The 21,631-nt window shown below is 37.6% G+C and overlaps 1 protein-coding gene across 4 annotated transcripts in view; it reads left to right on the top strand.

The window, feature by feature from the left end:
* Positions 1–1,291: 1,291 nt before the first annotated feature.
* The window catches only part of DOP1A (DOP1 leucine zipper like protein A), a 119,511-nt gene continuing 99,171 nt past the window's right edge, over positions 1,292–21,631 (top strand). For all 4 annotated transcript variants that reach the window (XM_090279621.1, XM_090279619.1, XM_090279620.1 and 1 more), the window contains exon 1: positions 1,292–1,386. The gene's annotated coding sequence lies outside the window, so the exon portion shown is untranslated. The remainder of the gene's footprint in view (positions 1,387–21,631) is intronic.

Below are 21,631 nucleotides of genomic sequence, written 5' to 3' on the forward strand. Positions count from 1 at the left end.
TTATGAGCTATGGTCAGTCAGTCCTTTGGTAGCTCTCCTCTGTCTGAGGCCACAGATGTCCAGGATTGACTTGACATTGCTTCTGAAGTTAGACACAATCACTCTAAGATGAAAAGTTGCAAAAATGTAAGTTTTCTGTACCCTATGCAGTAAAACCAGTAACACGAATCATATAACATTTGAAAAAAGGAAAATGAGAATGATTCCATGTGTATTCACTATTCGCTTTTGCAGGAGTAAAAACTGACTCAGAGAAATCTTAATCTCATTACTATCAGAAGATAATTTTGGAAAGTTTGATACAAACTTTATACTTTATAATGGAATGTATTAAAATATAAGGCCACACTAGCATTAGAATTCTTTAAAAACCGAAGGCTGTTAGTTTTTAAAAACAAGAACAGTGAATGTTTGTGTACAGAAAACCCTATGTTTATTGATGGTCTACTTTATCATTTCAAGGTCATAATTACCACACACCAAACATTCCTCTGAAGATTTTCTGAATAAATAATAAAACCGCTTCCCTAGAGACACTAGTTTAAGACAATTTTTCTAAAATTAGTATTTGGAATTTTAAAAATTTATCATGTTGCTTCACAAATTTCTTTATCCACCACCATGATTCAACAACGCAGTTAAAAGAATTAAATTTACTGCTATTCCATCTCAAAGAATGCTGATGAAGGGTGATGATTTCAACTCCTATCTTCCACCTTCAATTCTCTAGTAAATGCTTAAATACTGACATAATTGGTGTTTGTTTTTAAAGATTAGTATATTTTATATAGTCACATATTCGTAAAAAAATTCATTTTTTGACGCCATGGTTTAGGCAAAACAGTGCAGTCCTCCTTGAAGTAAGTACATGATTTAGAGAGTTCTAGACTCAAACAGTCTAAAGCTGATAACTATTTGTCTCCTAACCTCACAAGTCGGGTAACCTCTCTGAGCCTCGATATCTTCATAAGGAATACAAAGGAATTATTTAATGTATACTTACATAATTATTTAAATAATATTTAAAAGCTGTTTTCAGTTCCTAGCATTGCTTCAAACTCTACCAAGATAGGGCTGGCGCTGGCGAGTTGAAAACACCTGCTACTACAAACAAACCCCTTTCCAGGCCCACTTCCGCCGTTGGTGGCCCTAGGCTGCTTTCCCTGACTAGCCACTTGAGGGTGCTGTGGCGACCATTAGCGCTGGAGACTAGGAAAGGATCGGGGGCGGAGTTCGAGGTCGCCGACGTCAATGCTGGCGTGGGCGTGGGCGCAGGCGCGGTGCACGCTGGGACCTGTCACTAGGCTCTCCGGCTTTCGTCCTCCTTGTGGCTGCCGCGATTGCCAGGATAGCGGCGCTGGCGGGGAGCGACCGAGCCGACAGCAGGTAACAGTGTCCCCGCCCCCGAAGCGGTCGCGAGGCGGGCGGCTGGCCCAGAGCGGCTTCCTCGGCCTGGTTAGTTCTGGAGCCGCAGGCACATACCGCGGGTCAGGTTGCTGTGGCGTTGGGGGTGTTGCCGCCCTGGCCCCTCCTGGTGCCGCGAAGCCGGGTGGCCATCCTCCGGTTTCCGGGAGCTGCACGGGGACCCGCGGGCTGGAGCCGGGCGGAGGCTGGAGGGCGGCCTCAGGCAAGGTGGCCGCAGGCGTGGCCGGGGCGTCCGCTGGGTGATCCCCAGCCACCAGCGCTGGGGCCGAGAAGTGCGCAATGTTGGAGTGGAGGTCGCACCTGTGTGATAAAGGCGTGCGAGGTTACCTCTTTGTTGGCAGAATCAAGGCATCGTGCAGTATCATTAATTTGCTGAATTCTTTTAATATTGTGACACGAATGCCAGCCATAGTTAAAGGTCCTTGTGGGGATTGGAAAGGAGTCCTGAAGTTTATTAGAGGAAGTCAGATTAGTCATAAGGAAGTTGTTAACAATTACCAGCTTTGATTCTCAAGGCTTTTGAAGTTGCAACCTAACAGTAGTTACTTGTTCCGTCTCCTCCATTCTTCTCCATACCCTGATGGGGAGGGTAGTGGCAGACAACTCCACATTTTTAAAGCTAAGTAAATTCTGTTTTGATTAGTCTTACATTATTTTAGAGTTCTATGGAGTTTTGAGAAATATAAAGATTGGAAAAATATGATTTGGAGACTGTAGTTCAAGCAGTCAAAACATTTTTTACTACCAACAAAAAATAAATAAATAAATAAAAAGTTAGGAAACTGCCTGATACATAAGCCCTGAACTACAGAAAAACAAAAATGTCAAAAAGTTTCGATGATGTTGGGCTATCTTCTATGCAGACACAAGATCTTAATTTTACTATGAACATGTCAGCATTAGGTGCTAAGTAACTCACTACCTGATAAACAACACAGTGATTAGTTGCGCTGACTGAAGTTTTAACGAGTAAATTAACACGAGTTGTAATACAAATTATTTATTTTTAGTGATCATTTTCAGCTGCCACTCTGAACTACATCATTTTCCAGAATTGCTAAGTAGCACATCTCCAGGTGGACCTGATCATTTGGAACTGAAGTTGTGAAGGAAGAATTAAAAACACTTCTTAGTTAGTACACAAATCAGAAAAATAACACCATAACAAAATGTTAAAGGTAAATTAGATGTTTGACTATATGAGATAAAAGGAGCCCTGTACTAGTGGAGAAAGGGCTCTAGCCTAGGAATGAGAGATTTCATTTAAGTCCTTCATTCTGTTAACCTGATATGATCTCTCTAGGCCTCAGTTTTGTCATCTGTTTAAAGTAATTTCATAAGATCTGAGTTTTCCAAATTGATGTTTCCCCCTAAACACTATTGTGAATTCGGTAATAGGCTTACTGCCCCCCCAAACAGTGTTCTATGGCAAATAATTTGAGAACACATTGGGTTTGATCAGTTTAACTTTCGATTTGCTTTTAACTGCAGGACTTCTCAAAACTTTTACTGCTATGCTTATATATGAAAATTCTCAGGGGAATGTTATTAAATTATTTTCTAAACTTAGGGTAGAGAGCCTGTTTTCTCATTGCCAACTTGTTAACATCTCCTAGAATTATACTTACAGCAGGTCCTTGAATAACATTGTTTCCTTCAATTTCATTTCTTTGTATCATTGCTGTAGGAACCTGTTTATGTCAATCAGCCAATGGTAAAATTGGTTTTGTTATATGTCATTTCACTTCAGTTCGAAAAACTGATTTACTGTACATAGAATACCAGTGTAAAAATTGTAGTACTTGAGCTGAGTCCCCTTTCAACTCTAAAATTCCCCACATGGCTTTCAAGTTAAGCTTTCCGGAGCATGAAAATCTAGTAGCAACTCACTGGTGTAACAAAGCCTTATATTTTCCTCACTAAAATATTAAGGATGCACATAGGTTTCTGTGGACCTAATGCTTTGATTTATGGCAGAACAGTATCTTTTTTTTTTTTTTTTTTTTTGGTCTCTTTATGCTTTTCTTTAATCATAATTCATGTTTTGTATTTGATTTTAATGTCAGGTTATTAAGAATGGCATTATAAAGTTCCAACAAGTAAAGACTTGTTAATAATGGCACTATTTTTACTATGAATGATTTCTCTGTCTAGTCATGAATTCTTAAACTATGGAATGTGATAAAAGCTACTTGAAACGTACTTAATAATAAGTAAATTTTAAGAGATCAGATCATTGAAAAGAAGGGTTAAAAGACACATTTAAGACACTTTCTCAATTTCTTACTATTGGGATTGACGTGTTGGATACAATCTTAAATAATTTTGCTAAATTCTATCAAACATCACTAACACACAATCCCTGTGGCTATGTCTTTGTATTCTTTGTTACTTTGTTAGGGATGAGTGCTATTAATGTACTCCTTTGTTTAAGGGGTGGGGGGGTGGGGGTAATATATATTTAATTTTAATAAATGAGCCTTAATTCAAATAAATTCTCTCCCTGAAAAGAAACTATTGTGTAGAAATAAAGAGCTATTTTTATGTAATAACTAACAGTTTTTATTGAAAATTTATTATATGAAATAAGTACTTTTGATCTCCTTGTCTTTAAATGTGATTCCCCTTTAGTCTTTATTGTACTTATCTCCCCTTACACCCACCCAAGCTAGTCAAGCCTGAAATCTCAGTGACTTTTCGTTTAATACATCAAATAAATCGTATCAAATTTATTAAGGAAAAATTTACATACAACAGTGTGCACTCGTTTTATCTGTACATTATGTACACGCACATGTCACCACCACCACCACCACAATCAAGATTTGAAAGATGCCACCACCACTCAGGCCTTTGTTGTTAGGCTTTTGTTCTCTTGAAATACTCTCTCTCTACATGACTAAATCATACCCATCAAGTCCTAACTGAAATGCCACCATGTCTATGCATTCCTTTTTTGATGAACTCATTTTGAAGTAATTTCCAATTTCTTCTGAGTTTCCAAATACATTTCTTTGAACATCCTTTTTAGTCCTTCATGCTGACTAAACAAAAGGCATGCTCAGAGTTGACACTTTATTTGTTGACTCAGTGGAAAAGTGTAGTATTTCTCAAACTTAAGTCATGTTTTTATCTTATTAATTTTTTTCAATTAGAGTTTACATTCAAAATTATTTTTCATTAGTTTCAGGTATCGGATTAGTGGTTAGACAGTCATATACTTTGCAAAGTGTTCCCACTGATATTTCCAGAACTCACCTGACACCATACCTAGTTATTACAATATTATTGACTATATTTCTTATGCTATATTTTTTATCGCAATGACTAGTAATTACCAATTGTATTTCTCAATGCTTTCACATTTTTCACCCAGTCCCCCAAACTCCCTCCTCTTTGGCAGTGCGTTCTCTGTATCTGTGAGTCTCTGTGTTTTGTTGGTTCATTTATATTGCTGTTCAGATTCCAAATATAAGTGAAATCCTGTGGTATTTGTCTTTCTCTGACTGACTTATTTCTATGCTGTCAAATCATAAATTTCATTTTTTTTATGTTCGAGCAATACTCCATTTTATATATGTACCATTGCTTTTTTATCCACTCGTCTATTGATAGACACTTGGGTTGCTACCATAACTTGGCTATTATAAATAATGCTGCAATGAATACAGAAGTGCATATATACTTTCAAATTTATGTTTTGGGTTTCTTTGGATATACAGCCAGAAGTGGAATTGCTGGGTCATAGGCAGATCCATTTTTAATTTTTTGAGGAACCTCCATACTATTTTCCACAGTGGCTGCACCAGTCTGCATTCCCACCAACAGTGCAAAGGGTTCCCTTTCTCCACATCCTTGCGAGCACTTGTTTGTTGATTTACTGATGATAGCCATTTTTATAGGTGTGAGGTGGTATCTCATTGTGGTTTTAATTGGCATTTCTCTGATAATTAGTGATTTTGAGTATCTTTTCCTATGTCTGTTGTCCATCTGTATGTCCTCTTTGGAGAAGCATCTTTTCAGGTTAAGTCTGTTGAATTGGATTGTTTAAGGTTATTGAATTTTGTAAGTTCTGTATAAATTTTGGATATTAACCCCTTATCAGATGTATCATTGGAGAATATGTTCTTTCATTCAAAGGGTTGTCTTTTTTTTTTTTCCAGTACATAGAGCATCTTTATTTTTTAAGTATATTTTATTGATTATGCTGTTACAGTCCCACTCTTTCTCTCTTTGCCCCTCTCCACCCTGTATCCCCCTTCCCTCCAGCAATCACCCCACCCTTAGTTCATGTCTGTGGGTCATGCATGTAAGTTCTTTGGCTTCATCCTTTCCTATACTATTTTTAACATCCCCCTGTCTATTTTCTTCTACCAATTATGTTTGTTAATCCCTGTACCTTTTCCCTCTATATTCCCCTTCCCCCTCCCAACTGATAACCCTCCAAATGATCCCCACACCTATGATTCTGTTCCTGTTCTGGTTGTTTGGTTAGTTTGTTTTTGTTTTTATTTTTTTTTATTCAGTTTTTGATAGTTGTGAGTTTGTTGTCATTTTACTGTTTATGGTTTTGATATTTTTCTTCTTAAATAAGTTCCTTTAACATTTCATATAATAATGGCTTGGTGGTGATGAACTCCTTTAGCTTTACCTTGTCTAGGAAGCACTTTATCTGCCATTTATTTATAAATGATAGCTTTGCTGGATAGAGTAATCTAGGTTGTAGGTCCTTGCCTGCAGAGCAATCAGCTGATAGTCTTAGGAGAGTTCCTTTGTAGGTAACCCTCTTTTCTTTTGCTACGTTTAAGATTCTCTATTTTTAACCTTTGGCATTTTAATTATGATGTGTCTTGGTGTGGTCCTTTTGTGTCCAATTTGTTTGGGACTCTCTGTGCTTCCTGGACTTGTATGTTTATTTCCTTTGCCAAATTAGGGGAGTTTTCTTTCATTTTTTCCAATAAGTTTCTAATTTCTTGCTTTTCCTCTTCTTCTTCTGACACCCCTATTATTGGATGTTGGTATGTTTAAAGCTATTTCTGAGGTTTCTAATCCTCTCTTCATTTTTTTTTTTTCCAATTCTTGTTTCTTTCTGTTCCAGGTGAATATTTATGTCTTCCTTTAGTTCCAAATTGTTGGTTTGAATCCTGGCTTCTTTCCCATCACTGTTGGTTCCCTCTGTATTTTTCTTTATTTCACTTTGTATAACCTTCAGTTCTTCCTTTATTTTGTGGCTGTACTCAAACATTTCTCAGAGCATCCTGATCACCAGTGTTTTGAACTCTACATCTGATAGGTTGGCTATTTGTTTTATTTAGTTCTTTTTCTGGGGTTTTGTTCTTTTCTTTCATTTGGGCCTTATTTCTTTGCTTCCTCATTTTGGAAGCCTCCCTGTGTTTATTTCTGTGTATTGGGTAGAGTTGCTTTGATTCCGTGTCTTGGTAGTATGGCCTAATGTAATGGGTGTTCTCTAGGGTCCAGTGCCACAGCCTCCCCTATCACCCAAGCTGGATACTCAAGTTACACCCTTCTTGTGGACTGAGTACACCCTTCTCTTGTAGTTGAGCTTTGGTTGCCCTTGGCAAATCAATGGGAGGGATTTACCCTTCCCAGTCAGCTGCAAGACCTTGATGTGACCACTGACCACCAACCTCCGCCCTCCAGAGAGGACCAGCTGTGCAGGGGCAGGGTGGTGGTACTCCGACCTAGTCTGTAGTTGTCCACTAGGTGTGCTGGCCCTGGGGTTTCCTGGGTGGTGCAGGCCAAAGTCAGCCCCAAAGGGCACCCTGCCTGAGCTATAAAGCAATCTGAGTTGGCTGCTATTTGTGCTCAGCTTGGAGATTCCCAGGCAAAGCCAAGCTTTGAATCTAAGCTGGCTGCTCTAGTGCCCAGCCTAGGGCTCTGAGGCCAGGTGTTACTTGTTTGATAGGATTTAGGAAGTTGTGAAATATGAGTCAAGACCAGCTATTCATATGGAAAAGAAGCTGGGTGGGCCTGTAAGTTGTGTGGGGCATCTTCCTTAAGACCCAACAATTAGTGTTGAGAAAAACAGGTCTTTATTTATAATATTCCTTCCTGGGGGATGCTGAGAGCATTCCTGCTTGGAGCCCTGTTCTCCTGTGAGACCCAGCACTTCCCTTGCTCCCCAAAAGGCTATAAGCCCAAACCAAACCCAATAGTTCCCCATTCCTTATCTGTCAGCTCTCTTCTTCAGGACCTGGTGTATGATGTCCTCAGCCTACCTATAATAGTCCAGAAAAGCATGGTGAAGTCCTGGAAAGGAACGAGTCCTAAGAGTGTCCTCTCTGCATATCCCAAGTTCCAAGAGTCCAGATGGAGTCCAAGTCTGCAAGGCAAAGTCCTCAGTGGCTTCAGTCAGCTAGAGCCAGCACGATCAAGGCTGTAGTGTGCCTGCTTTCTTACTAGCCCAGGCCGCATGGCTGGATCATCCCTATGAACTTCATAGCTGCTTGCTGCTTTTTCCTTTTTACCACGGACCAGTTTCACTGCAAACTACATAGCTGCTACATTATGGCTCTCTCTCTCTCACACACCAGACCTTGTGGGGGTCCCTCTACATCCTTTCAAAACTGCGTGGCTCTCCTCTTTCACACCAGACTTCATGGCGGGATGGTGTGGTCCCTCTTCAGTCTTTCAAACCCACATGGCTCTCCTCCTCACATGGGTGCCACCTTATTTTTAAACCCTGATGCAGTCAGTGTGGAGGAGACCAGTCCTGGCCACTCGCAGAATCTCGTAAGCTTTTTCGTCAACATTCTATGATCAAAGCCCCTCCCATCTCCTTGGCACTGTGAAGCAGCCATACTATTTGCATAACTAAGAAACTAACTACCAGCCATAGATACGCAGAGGCATCTCTTAGGAAATGGCTATGCTCCACTGAATCCCATGCTCTAAATTCTGAGGCTTCTGTCCAGCCTCTTATAGTCCCATTTGTTTTTGTTTTTTTTTTCCTTTTGTTTTTCTAGCACTAGCATATACATGAAAAAATATTGCTAGGAGAAATGTGTAAGATTTTACTGCCCATGATTTCTTCTAGGATTTTTATGGTTTTGAGGCTAACATTTAAGTCTTTAACCCATTTTGAATTTATTCTTATGTATAGTGTAAAAAGTTAGTCTAGTTTTCATTTTTTTTGTACATATCCAGTTTTCCCAACTCCATTTGTTGAAGAGACTATCTTTACCCTGTTGTATGTTCTTGCCTCCTTTGTCAAATATTAATTTACTATAGATGTGTGGGGCTTATTTCTTGGCCATCTGTTCTGTTCCATTGATCTGTAAGTCTATTTTTATGCCAATACCATGTTGTTTTTATTATTGTAGCCTTGTAGTATAGTTTGATATCAGGTCTGTGATTCCTGCAACTCTGTGTGTTGCTGGGAATTTTTCCATTTCTTCCATATTGTCCAATTTGTTGGCATATAGTTCATAATATTTTCTTATTCTTTAATTTTTGTGGTGTCAGTTGTCGCTTATCTCTTATTTCTGATTTTATTTAGTTGAGTCTTTTCTTTCTTTCTTTCTTTCTTTCTTTTTTTTTGATGAGTCTGGTTAAAGGTTTATCAACCTTGTTTATCTTTTCAAAGAACCAGCTCATGGTTTCACTGATCTTTTGTATTTTTTTTAGATTCTGTTTCATTTATTTCTGCTCTGATCTTTATTATTTCCTTTATTCTACTTCGGCCTGCGAGCTAAGTGTCGCTGGTTCGATCTTCCAGTCAGGGTACATCAGAGAAGGAAAACTCTGACTCCAAAAAACCTCCGCTGCCTTGCGGCACACCTCTTCAAGGGAAAGGCTAAGGGAGTAAACCCCGACAGAAAATCCGGAGCCGGAGTCCCTAAGGCGGTTTGACGTTGTAGTCAACACCGGCAACTCCTGCGGCGCACCTGAAGCCAAGCTGTATCGACTCCGTCTTTCCCTTGGACCCTTCAGCTGCGAAGAGAGGGGGGGTCTGCTGCATGGGCAACAGCAGACCTTCCATATCACCCTGCCCAGGCTCTGTAGCTTCAGCGTCATCGCATGATGTCGATTCAACACGGGAGGAGACAGATACCGGGTCACTCCCGAGTCGGACTGCACAGCCATTCTCGGCGGTGCAGATAGACTCTTGAGAAGCTACACCATCGTCTCTCGAGACGGACGGCTGCCGACGACGACGACTTCCTTTGGGCTTTGTTGTTCTTTTTCTAGTTTCTTCAAGTGTAAGTTTAGATAGTTTATTGAGAAAGACTCTGGGTGCCTCGGAGTGGATGAAGAAACTACTGAGACACTCACCATCTGAGAAAGGAAGGGAGGGGATTTTCTCTGAGGAAAATCGCCCTTGTTTCTTTATTAGCCAGGGTGTTTATCTACTTTCTACATGGGAAATGCATAAGGAAAAACATGCAGCCCTTCACCAAATGGTTGGGAGTCATAACAAAGGGAAATGCAGATCAATATAGGGTTGAGGCGCCCAGGTATTTTACACAAGTTCAAAACATTTACTCTTGCTCAATCGTTCTGTTTTTTCACATCCTACTGAGAAGAATTTGGGGCTGTTTAGAGAAAAACAGAGCAAGTTCCCTTTTCCTTAAAAACCACTTTGTATTTCTATTCTATCTTTAAAATCCCCTAGAGGGTGGGATTCAGAGCAGGCCTGGAAGACAACCTGCAGGCTAAGGGCCTGGTGGGGGTGGGGGAGTGTGTGAGGGGGAGCTCTGCACAGCGGTCAGTGTCTTTAAACCAAGCCTGTCTGTTTTCCCACATCTCCCCATGCCTGTCCCCCACAGTTTATTTGAGAATTTTTTTTTCTCTTGAGATAGGTCTGTAATGCAATGAATTTCTCAATTAACACTGCATTCGCTATGTCTTACAGATTTGGGGTTATTGTGTTTTTATGTTCAGTTGTCTCAAGGTATCTTTGATTTCTTCGTTGATCACATTGATGACCCATTCATTGTTCAGTAACATGTTATTTAACCTCCATGTGTTTGTGTGTTTTTTTAGTTATTTTTTTCCTTGTAATTTCTAAATAGTTTCATACCATGTGGTCAGAGAAGATATTTGATATTATTTTAGTCTTCTTACATTTATTAAGACTTGTTTTGTGTCCTAACATGTGGTCTATCCTAGAAAATGTTTCATTTGCACTTTAAAAGAATGTATATTCTGTGTTTTGGGGATGAAATGCTCTGAAGATACCAATTAAATCCATCTGATCTAGTGTGTTATTTGAGGGCACTGTCAAACTTCAGTCATTTTTATATTATCTTCAAAATCCTGGCCACAACTGTATACTTCCTTCCTTAATATTTCTTGATATCAATGTGATTATTAAAATATTTTTAATGGAAAGTTGAAATAACCGCCATAAATAAAAAGCAGTTATTCCTTGCCACAGACAAAAAGTAGACATAAAGATGAAAATGATCGAAACAAAACAATGTGGTTAAATTCCAACGAATTAATTTACTGCTGAACACTGTATCTTGAGATCTACTGGTTTTTTTTGTTTGTTTGTTTGGTTTGTTTAAAAGGGAGATTAGAAAAAATTGTAGAGGTGTCGATAACACCAATCTGAGACTTCCTGATGTAGTCTGAGGAATGAAAATAAAATGAATAAGGAATAACTTGCTTACTTGATTCTGTGTCACTTAGCTTTTATCCTTGGGACCCATAAAGTCATCTTATATCTGGTTGGTGGCCAGAATTTTGGGAGATAGTGTATTATACAAGACTTGCAAATTCCTTAGTATTTTATCTGTGAAAGAACTAGGAAACAAAGCCTGAGTTCTCATTTAAAATATATTATTAGCATTAACATTAAAAATACAATATCAAGACAAAACGTTAATATAATTATTATTGAATCATAATTGTTTTTATCAAAAATGTTTTTAATGTTACTAATGTTACTTTTACAAATTAGACAGTATCACCTCTTTGTTCTTATGGTATATTAGTTTTAAGATATACCTTTAAATCTAAAAGCAAATCTAAATTTAAAAACACAGAGAGTCTTTTATATGATAAAGTGATGACTATATGAAATGTTAATAATATAATGTTTATCTGGCAAAGCTCCTATAAAAGTAGATGATATCATAAATTTTGATATAATAAACAAATGGACCTGATATCTCCTTTATTTCTTCCTTTCTTCTTCTTTTTCAATAGTCTATTTGTGTTATCTTTTCCATTACCATTTATCTACCTTATACCCCTACTTGCTCCCACACCCCTCCCTGCTGCAAACACCACACTGTTGTCCTTGTCCATGAGTCCTTTTTACTTTTTGCTCAATCCCTCCACCACCATCTTGCTCCCTGTGACTGTCAGCCTGCTCTCTATCTGCTCTCTGAGTGTGTCTCTATTTTGCTTGTTAGTTCAGCTTGTTCATTAGATTCCACAGATGGATGAAATCTTATGGTGTTTGTCTTTTTCTGACCGGCTTATTTTACTTAGCATAATGGTGTCGCAAAGGGTAGAATTTCTTTTTTTTATGGTCGAGTAGTATTACATTGCGTTGATATCCCATAGGTGTTTTATCCACTCATCTACTGATAGACATTTGGGCTTCTTCCATATCTTGGCAATTGTAAATAACACTGCAACTAACATAAGGTGCTTAGGTTCTTTTGAATTAGTGTATTGAGTTTTTCGCATATATGCCCAGAAGTGGGATTGCTGGATCAAAAGGCAGATCCATTTAAAATTTTTTGAGGAATCTCCATACTGCTTTCCATGGTGACTGTACTAACCTGCATTCCCAACAGTGCACAGGGTTCCCTTTTCTCCACATCCTCGCGAGCACTTGTTTGTTGATTTACTGATGATAGCCATTCTGAGGGGTATTAGATGGTATCTTATTGTGGTTTTAATTTGCAGTCCTCTGATGATTAGTGACATTGAGCATCTTTTCTCATGTCTATTGGCCATCTGTAGGTCCTCTTTGGAGAAGTGTCTATTCAGGTCCTTTGCCCATTTAGGTGGATTTTTAATTTTTTTTTTTTTTTTTGGTATTGAGTTTTGTAAGTACTTTAAAAAATTTAAAAAGGTACTTACAAAACTTAATCCAATGTGTGGTGAATATGTTCTCCCATTTGGTAGGTTGTCTTTTTATTTTCTTGATGGTTTCCTTTGCCATGCAAAAATATTTTTGTTTGATGTAGTACCACTTGTTCATTTTTATTTTGGTTTACCTTGCCTGAGGAATATAGCAGAAAACATATTCTATGAGTAATGTTTGAGATTTTACTGCCTGTGTTTTTTTTCCAGGATTTTATGGTTTTGAGTCTAACATTTAAGTCTTTAATCCATTTTGAATTTATTCTCATGTGTGGCGTAAGAAGGAAGGTGGTCTAGTTTTACTTTCTGCCCATATCTGAACAATTTTCCCAGCACCATTTATTGAATAAACTATCTTTAGCCCATTGTATGTGCTTGCTTCCTCCAGGAAATATTAATGGAATATAGAGGTGTTGGTTTATTTCTGGGCTCTCTATTCTGTTCCATTCATCTCTGTGTCTGTTTTTATGTCAGTACCACACTGTTTTGATTACTATGACCTTATAGTATAGTTTGGTATTAGGTAGTGTGATTCCTCCACCTTTGTTCTTTTCTCTCAGGATCACTGTAGGTATTTGAGGTATTTTCTGGTTCCATGTAAATTTTTGAAATATTTGTTCTAGTCTATAAAATACATCATTGGTATCTTGTTAGGAATTGTGTTTGATCTATAAATTGCTTTGAGTAGTAAGGACTTTTAAATGATATTAATTCTTCCTACCCATGAACATGACATATGCTTCCACTTACTTGTATCTTCTTCAGTTTCTTTTGTCAGTGTCTTACAATTTTTCAAATACAGATCTTTTACATTCTTGATTAAATTTATTCCTAGGTATTTAATTTATTGAAGCAATTGTGAATGGGATTATTTTCTTAATTTATCTTTCTGATAATTTATTATTGATATATAAAATGCAACTGATTTCTGGATACTAATTTGTATCCTGCTACTTTACTGAAGTCATTCATTAGTTCTAGCAGTTTCTTGGTGGAATCTTTAGGGTTCATGTGTACAGTATCATGTTATCTAAAAATAATGACAGTTTTACTTCTTCCTTTACAACTTGGATGCCTCTTATTTCTCCTTCTTGTCTGATGCTGTGGCTAGGAGTTCTAGTACTGTGTTGAATAAGATAGGTATAAGTGGACATCCCTGTCTTGTTTCCTATCTAAAGGGCAATGCTCACAGTGAGTTTGTCATATATAGCCTTTATTACATTTAGCTATGTTTCCTTTTGTTCCACTGGGCTGAGAGTTTTTATCATACTTGGGTGGTGGATTTTATCAGATGCTTTTTCTGCATCTATTGATATGTTAATATTATCTTTATCTTTTATGATATTTATGTGGTATATCACATTTATTGATTTGCAAATATTGTTCCAATGTTGCATCCCCAGAATAAGACCCACTTGATTATAGTGTGTGATCTTTTTGATGCATTGCTGTATTCAGTTTGCTAATATTCTATTTATAATTTTAGCAGCTTTGTTCATCAGAGATATTGGCCTATATAGTATTCCCTCACTTATTGTGGGTATTACATTCTAGACCCCCTGGCGAAGTAGGAACCTTACATTTACTCTACACTCTTAAACCTACATAACATACATATACAGTACCACAAAATCCTGCGATATATCAAAAAATCCACGATAAATAATTAAATATAATATTTTTTAAAATCCCGTGATACACTGAGGCTGTGAGAAGTGAACTGTGATATAGAGAGGGACTACTGTAATTTTTTTTCTTTGCTACTGTCTTTTCTGGTTTTGGAATTTGGATAACATTGGCCTCCTAAAATAAGCTTTGCAGTCTTCCCTTCTCTTGAGTGTTTTTTGAATAGTTTGCAAAGAAGAGGTGTTAGTTCTTTTTGAAATATTTGGTAAAATTCACCTGTGAAGTCATCCAGTTCAGGGCTTTTGTTTGTTGGGAGTTTTTAAATTACTGCTAGGTGTAATCTCTTTATTCAGATTCTCCAATTCTTCCTAATTCAGTTTGGAAGATTGTATGTTTCTAGGAATTTATCCATTTTATCCAGGTTGTCCAATTTGTTGGCATATAGTTGCTTGTAATATTTTCTTACAATCTTGTTATTTCTTTGGTATCAATTGTTACTTCTCTTTCATTTCTAATTTTATTTATTTGGGTCCTCTCTTTTCTTCTTGATGAGTCTGGTTAAAGGTTTGTCAGTATTGTTTACCTTTTCAAAGAGCCAGCTGTTGGATTCATTGATCTTTTGTACTGTTTTTTAGACTCTATTTCATTTATTTCTGCTTTGCTCTTTATTATTTCCTTCCTTCTACTCACTTTGGGCCTTGTTGTTCATTTTCAACTTCTTTTAAGTATAAAGTTAGATTGTTTATTTGAGCTTTTTCCTTGTTTCTTGAGATAAACCTGTAATGCTGTGTAGTTCCCTCTTGGGACTTCTTTCCCTGTGTCCCACAGATTTTGTGTTCTCATTTTCAGTTGTTTCAAGGTATCTTTTGATTTCTTCTTTGATTTATTGTTGACCCCTTCATTGTTTAATAACATGTTCTTTAGCTTCCAAGTCTGTGTATCTTGTATTTTTGTTTTCTTCTTGTGATTGACTTCTAGTTACATAACATTATGGTCAGAGAAGATGCTTGATATGATTTCAGTCTTCTTAAATTTATTGAGACTTCTTTTGTGTCCTGACATGTGGTCTATCCATTTGCATGAAATATTTTTCCATCCCTTTGCTTTTAGTCTGTGTGTATTTTTTGATCTGAGATGGATCTCTTGGAGGCTGCATACATATGGGTCTTGTTTTCTTATCCATTCAGCTACCCTGTATCTTTTGGTGCTCCATCCCTTCCTTTATCCCTTCTTCAGGTATCCCCATGATGTGGATGTTATGCTTCATGTTGTCCCAAAAGTCCCTTAAATAATCCACATTTTAAAAATTCTTTTCTTTTTTGTTTCTTTGATAGGGTGTTTTGTTTGTTGGTTTTTGCCTTGTCTTCCAATTCCCTGATTTAATCCTCCACTTCATCTAACCTACTGTTTATTCCTTCGAGTGTATTATTTATTTCAGCTGTTGCATTCTTTATTTTTACTGGGCCTTTTATATGGTTTCTCTGTCTTTTTTCATGTTCTTGGGCATCCTTATATTAATTACTTTGAACTCTGTATCTGAAGATTGCTTACTTCCATTTCATTTATCTCTTCTTCTGGAAAATTCTCTTGTTCTTTTATTTGGGGCCTGTTTCTTTGTCTTCCCACTTTGGTTGACTCTCTGTATTTGTTTCTACAAGGTAGGGACCGAAAAAATAATAGAATTATCTTCTGGGGAGTGGGCTTTGCCCACTAGGTGAGTTTTCTAGGAATCTATCTGTGTCAGTGTTCTGGCTGACATTGTTGTGAGAGGCTGCATTTGGCTTCAGTGAACTTTTTTGAAGACTCTTTCAATGTGTTTTCCATTTCGTGATGGGTGATTTATAAGCGCACCTGCCCACACGCACTGCATGTTAAGTGTTTTTTTTACCAAAAACAACATGACCCCCATGCCCAACCCTCTCTATTTACCTGATCTCACCACCCTGAGCAACTTTTCTTTTTGTTTCCCAAATGAAAAAAATCCTCAAAGGAAAACATTTTGCCCATGTGAAATAGGTGACACAAAAAATGCAAGAGACACTAAAAGGCATCAAAATTGATGAGTTCAAAACTGTTTTGAGCAGTGGAAAGAATGGCCCAATAGGTATATTTCATCAAATGGAGAGTACTTTGAAGGGGACTGAAGTTTAAACATGTCATAATGAATACACATTTTTTAATAAATAAATTCTAGTTTTTTGGTCCCCCCTCATATTATTAGGTAGATCTGCAAAGACTCTGGTGCATACCTATTTCAGAAACTGCCTCTGTCTGACCCTTTGCAACCTGTTTGGATTTATTGGTGATCCATAGTTGTGGCTTTCTTTGTTGGGCCTCACTGCACACAGATAGAACCAAGCTGTGCACCAAGGTTGTCTTTTACTAACACCCAGCCTGGGAGAGGTTCAGCTAAAGTATTAAGTTTCCTAGAGATCCCCCTCTGCCTGCAGTCTGTATTTTAGGATTAATTACTGAGAGCCTCTAGCTTACTCCTTAGTAGGGTTTAAGCTCACAAGGTGGGTCCGAGTAATTCCTGTAGGCATGGCTATTGCTTTCCCTCAGGCTGATGCCACATAGAGGAGACTGCTCTGCCTGAGGAAGAGGGCTTCTGCAGTATGGGGAATGACTCAGCACAGAGATCTTGGCGGCTCTTGCTTCAGTTCTCTCCCCAGAGCCACCAACCCCATACTCTCCTCACACATCTCTAGTCCACTCTGCCCTCCCTCGGCAGCCCTCCCAAGGTAAGTGGCTACAAGTGAAATATTATATGTTGGCTCTTTAAGAAGCTCTCTGCATCTCAAGCTGTTTGTCCGTGGCAGACAGAAACCTTGCTGCTTATCACACCTGGATGCTTTTTGGGTACCTTTCCCAGTTCTAGTGCTCTAGACTGAGGAGCTCAGCTCGGGGTTTAGACCCCACACTTCTTGGGGGAAACCCCCAGGGCCACTGAGACATCCCTCCAGCACTTCAGCTGCTGCCCATGGGAGCCCTCGATGTCGTTTCTTCTGTATATCCTTGGTTATAAGGCTTCTTTCCAGCTAGTGTTCAGTTGGTTATTCAGAATGATTTCTCTACAATTAGTTTCAATTTCTGTTTGGTCCTGGGAGGAGGTTAATGTAACTTCCACTTACTCCTCCACCATCTTGGATCCTCCCTTTCTTCTTAAGTTTGAGTTATATTTTTAATTTTTTTTTCTGCAGAAGTTATTTCCAGTCTGATTTCTTGTGAGTTAATGAAACATTCTCTTATGGCAAAAATTTTGTGTGAACGTGGAGGAAAATAAATTCCCTACTCTGTAAAATACATCTTGTATTTCAGCTGGTTATGGTTATTTACAGGCATATATCTATGTTATGAATTTAATGTTTAAATTGCCATTATTTTCTGTTCATGAATAAAGAGTTCAGGTAAGTATACCACTTATTTGGTGTTAACTCTTTTCAAAAAAAATTTTACCTAAGTGATATTAGGTTTATCATCACACAATAATTTGCTACTCAACCAGGAGTCAAATTGCTGTTAATGTGAGGTTCCAGGATGCAACCTCGATTGGGAAGTAAGAAAAGAGACTTTAGATGAATAGTCTTTATTTTGTAATAGAGCCACCATCCAAATAAGTAGTTTCTTTCCTGTGTCTCTACCATAAAATAAAGCAGCAGAACAGAAGCAGGGCAGATAAACTGTCATCATTTAAAAGTGACTTCTTACTATAATTGGAAAACCTATTAGAGCACAACAGTCCTAGTCCTTTGAATTAAATAGATAAAAATCTCTACATTTCCAGTTGCTTTTGATTCTGCTATTTATTATATTATGAAAAAGTACTATAAAATATCAGCTACCTGAAACCTTTAGGATATGTGTTATAATCAATCCCATTTTCTCAGTAGTTGGAACTTCTATATTTTGTATACCGCAAATGCCATCACAGTCCGCTGATATACTTTTGCTTGTCTGAAGCATGATGCACTCATCACTATGGCCTTTCTATACACACTAAATGTGTCTCAATTTTAAAGTTTCCTAGACAGACGTTTTTCTCCTGAGAAAAAAGCATAGAAAATAATACTTGCTTTAAAGTTAGTGTCCATCTTTTGGGGAGAAAAAAATTGAAATGACTTCCACAACCACCAATTCCAACCCATTAGGCATTCACCTTTGATCCTGAATGAGGGGTTCCAGAAACTTGTGTGTGTGTGTGTGTGTGTGTGTGTGCGCATGGCATCTGGTACTTTATTGGAGGCTGTCTTCAAAGCACTGTGCTCCAAGCCTACCTGATTCTATAATTTGATGCTGCCCATTAGGTTTATGTGGTCTGATAACTAGGATTATTTTTATATATCTTTTAAGTCATAGAGGTTGTGGTTTAATAAAGGAAACTTATTTTAGAATAAACTCTTTAGTTATCTATTGTTGCATAACTATTTCAAAATGTAGTGACTTAGAACAACAATAAATATCTTTTACAGTTTCTGTTAGGGATTGTGGAGCAGTTAGGGGTTGTGAGGTTCTGCTTCAGTCTTTTGTGAGGTTGCAGTCAGATGTCATTTAAAGGTTTGGTTGGGGTTGAAGAACCCCCTTCCGAAGTGGCTCACTCACATGCTGGCAAGTTATTCCTGGCTGTTAGAGTGAGGTCTTGGTGCCTCCCTCCGGGATCTCCCTAGAGGCTGCCTGAATGTCTTCATGACAAAGGGTAGCCTGTCAGACTGCCTGATCCAAGAGACATCAAGGTGGAAGCTGCAGTGTCTTTTATGATTTTCCTTTCACCTCTGCCATATTCTATTCATTGTGCACCTAGGCCAGCCATAATTTTGTGTGTGTGGGGGGGCATTCGACAAGGGCTGAATTCCGTGATATGAGGGTCATTGGAGGCCATCTTGGAAGCGAGCTACCATATCTTGTAAAGCTAGTATGTGAACATGTCTAAATAATAAACAGTTCATATTTACTCAATATGTGGTATATATATAGCTCATGGTTTTAGAAAGAGTATTCAAAGAATAACTTAAAATGCCACTTGATTTTAATGTACAAAACAGAACTAATAGTTTATTGACAAAATTGCTGATCTCTGGTTCTTTGGGGGCGATGGGATAACTCTGGGTTCAAATGTAATATTTAAGGTACAGATTATATTCATTTTGATTTTCTTTTATTATAAGATGGAGAAAATACTGTTATTTGATCTTTAGGGACATTATTCATTCATTCACTTAAAAAAATTAAACTTATTTAACACAATAAACAGGGATTAAGTCACATGATTTTAACAGTATAAAAAAGTATACAGTGAAAAGGTTCCTTCTCCCTGGCTCCCATTTATCCAATTCCCACCTGGTCTCCAGAAGTAATCGGCTTTAATATTTTCTTGTGGGTGTTTTGAGAAGCATATATGCAAATTATATGAATATTTACACCTTTAAAATATTAATGGTAGCATTCTATAAACACAGTTATGCATCTTGATTATTATAATTTATATATCTTGGGAGTACTTTATAAATTAGTACATAGTCTATATCTATTCTTTTTGTCAGCTGAGTATATTCTGTTTTCATTTGATTTTTATCCTGTGTATTGGTCATTTACTGTGGGTCAAGCACTTTGCTAGGAGGTGAGGAAATGAGAGCTAAAATGATAGATGAGGGCTTTATCACAGAAATTATCACCCCTGGGAGTTACATGCAATTATAATAAAGCAAAAAAAAATTCTGTGTTAGAGGAAGTACAGTGGATAGTGGGAGTTCACAGAAAGAAGTGTGTATGAGTGTTGAAATAGTGGAATGGTCAGGTAAGACTTTCCAAAGGGGATATAATCATAGGCTGAAGGATGACTAGGTACTAGCCAGGTTAAGTTAGCATTTAGTATTTTAGGCAGAAGGAATTTTTAAATACTTTAAAACCTATTACAAGCTACAGTAATCATTGTAGTTTGATATTGGCATAAAGACAAACATATAGACCTATGTAACAGAATGGAAAACCCTGAAATAAATCCAAGTGTATAGATGGTCCAATAATCTTCAAAAAAGGCTGTCAAGACCTCTTAATGGGGGAAGGACAGCCCCTTCAACAAGTGGCATTTGAAAACTGTATATCCACCTGTAGAAGAATGACGTCGAAACGTTACGTTACAGCGTATACAAAATTAACTCAAAATAGATTAAATATCTAAACATAATACCTAAAACTATAAAACTGATGGAAGAGAACATAGGGGGAAAGCTTCATGACATTGGGTTTGGCAGTGATTTCTTGGATATGACAGGAAAAGCACAGTTAGCAAAAGCAAAAATAGACAAATGGGACTACATCAGACTTAAAAACTTTGAAAGGACAATCAAAAGAGTGAAAAGACCACTAAAAGAATGGGAGAAAATACTCTCAAGTCATATATCTGAAAAAGGGCTAATATCCCGTATATATTAAGAACTCTTCCAAGTCAACAACAAAGAAGACAACTCAATTAAAAAATGGCTGGTTGCATCAGTTGGTTGTAGTGTTGTCTCACACACCAAAAAACTTGCAGTTTTGGTCCTGGATCAGGGCACGTATAGGAGGTAACCAATAGATGTTTCTCCTTCTCCCTCTCCTTCCTCTCCTTCTCCCCCTTCCTCTCCCTTTCTCTAAAATCAATATACATATTTTCAAGTGAGCATTTTAAAAAATGAGCAAAAGACTTGACTAGACATTTCTCTAAAGATGATATACAAATGGCCAACAAGCCTATGAAAGGCTATTGAACATTAATAGTCATTAGAGAAATGCAAATCTAAGTTGTATCTACACTGAAATACCACTTCACACCCATTTAGATGGCTACTATTCAAAAAAGAAACAGCCCTGGCCAGTGTGGCTCAGTTGGTTGGACATCAACCCTCAAAGCAAAAGGTTGCCGATTCAGATATGGGCACATTTCTGGATTGTGGGCTTGGTCCCTGGTTAGGGTGCATGCTAGAAGCAACCAATCAGTTTTTCTCTCCCTTTCTTCCTCCCTACCTTCCCCTCTAAATAAATAAATAAAATATTAAGAAAAGACAACTTAAGTGTTGTTAACAGTGTGGAGAAATTAGAAGCTTAGTGTACTGCTGGTGGGAATGTAAAACGGTACAGCTACTATAGAAAACAATAGGGTGTTTCCTCAAAAAATTAAAAGTAGAACTACCATATGATCCAGCAATTTCGTTTCTGGGTATATATCCAAAATAATTGAAAGCAGGATCTCAAAGAGATATTTGCACACCGAAATTCATAGATATTTACTATAGCCAAGGGTAGAAACAACCTAAATGTCTATGAATGGATAAACAGATGAACAAAATGTGGTATATACATACAGAAGAATATTATTTAACCTTAAAAGGAAGGAAATCCTGTCATATGCTATGACGCTGATGAACCTTGAGGTTCATTGAATAGGTTGCACAACAGGTTGTATAAACTTAACACTACTGAGCTGTACACTCAAAAATTGTTAAAATTGTTAATGTTATGTTGTGTTTTACCACAGTTA

Source organism: Furipterus horrens, unplaced genomic scaffold (genome assembly GCF_987537825.1).
Source record: "Furipterus horrens unplaced genomic scaffold, mFurHor1.1.pri manual_scaffold_6, whole genome shotgun sequence".
NCBI classification, from domain to species: Eukaryota; Metazoa; Chordata; class Mammalia; order Chiroptera; family Furipteridae; genus Furipterus; species Furipterus horrens.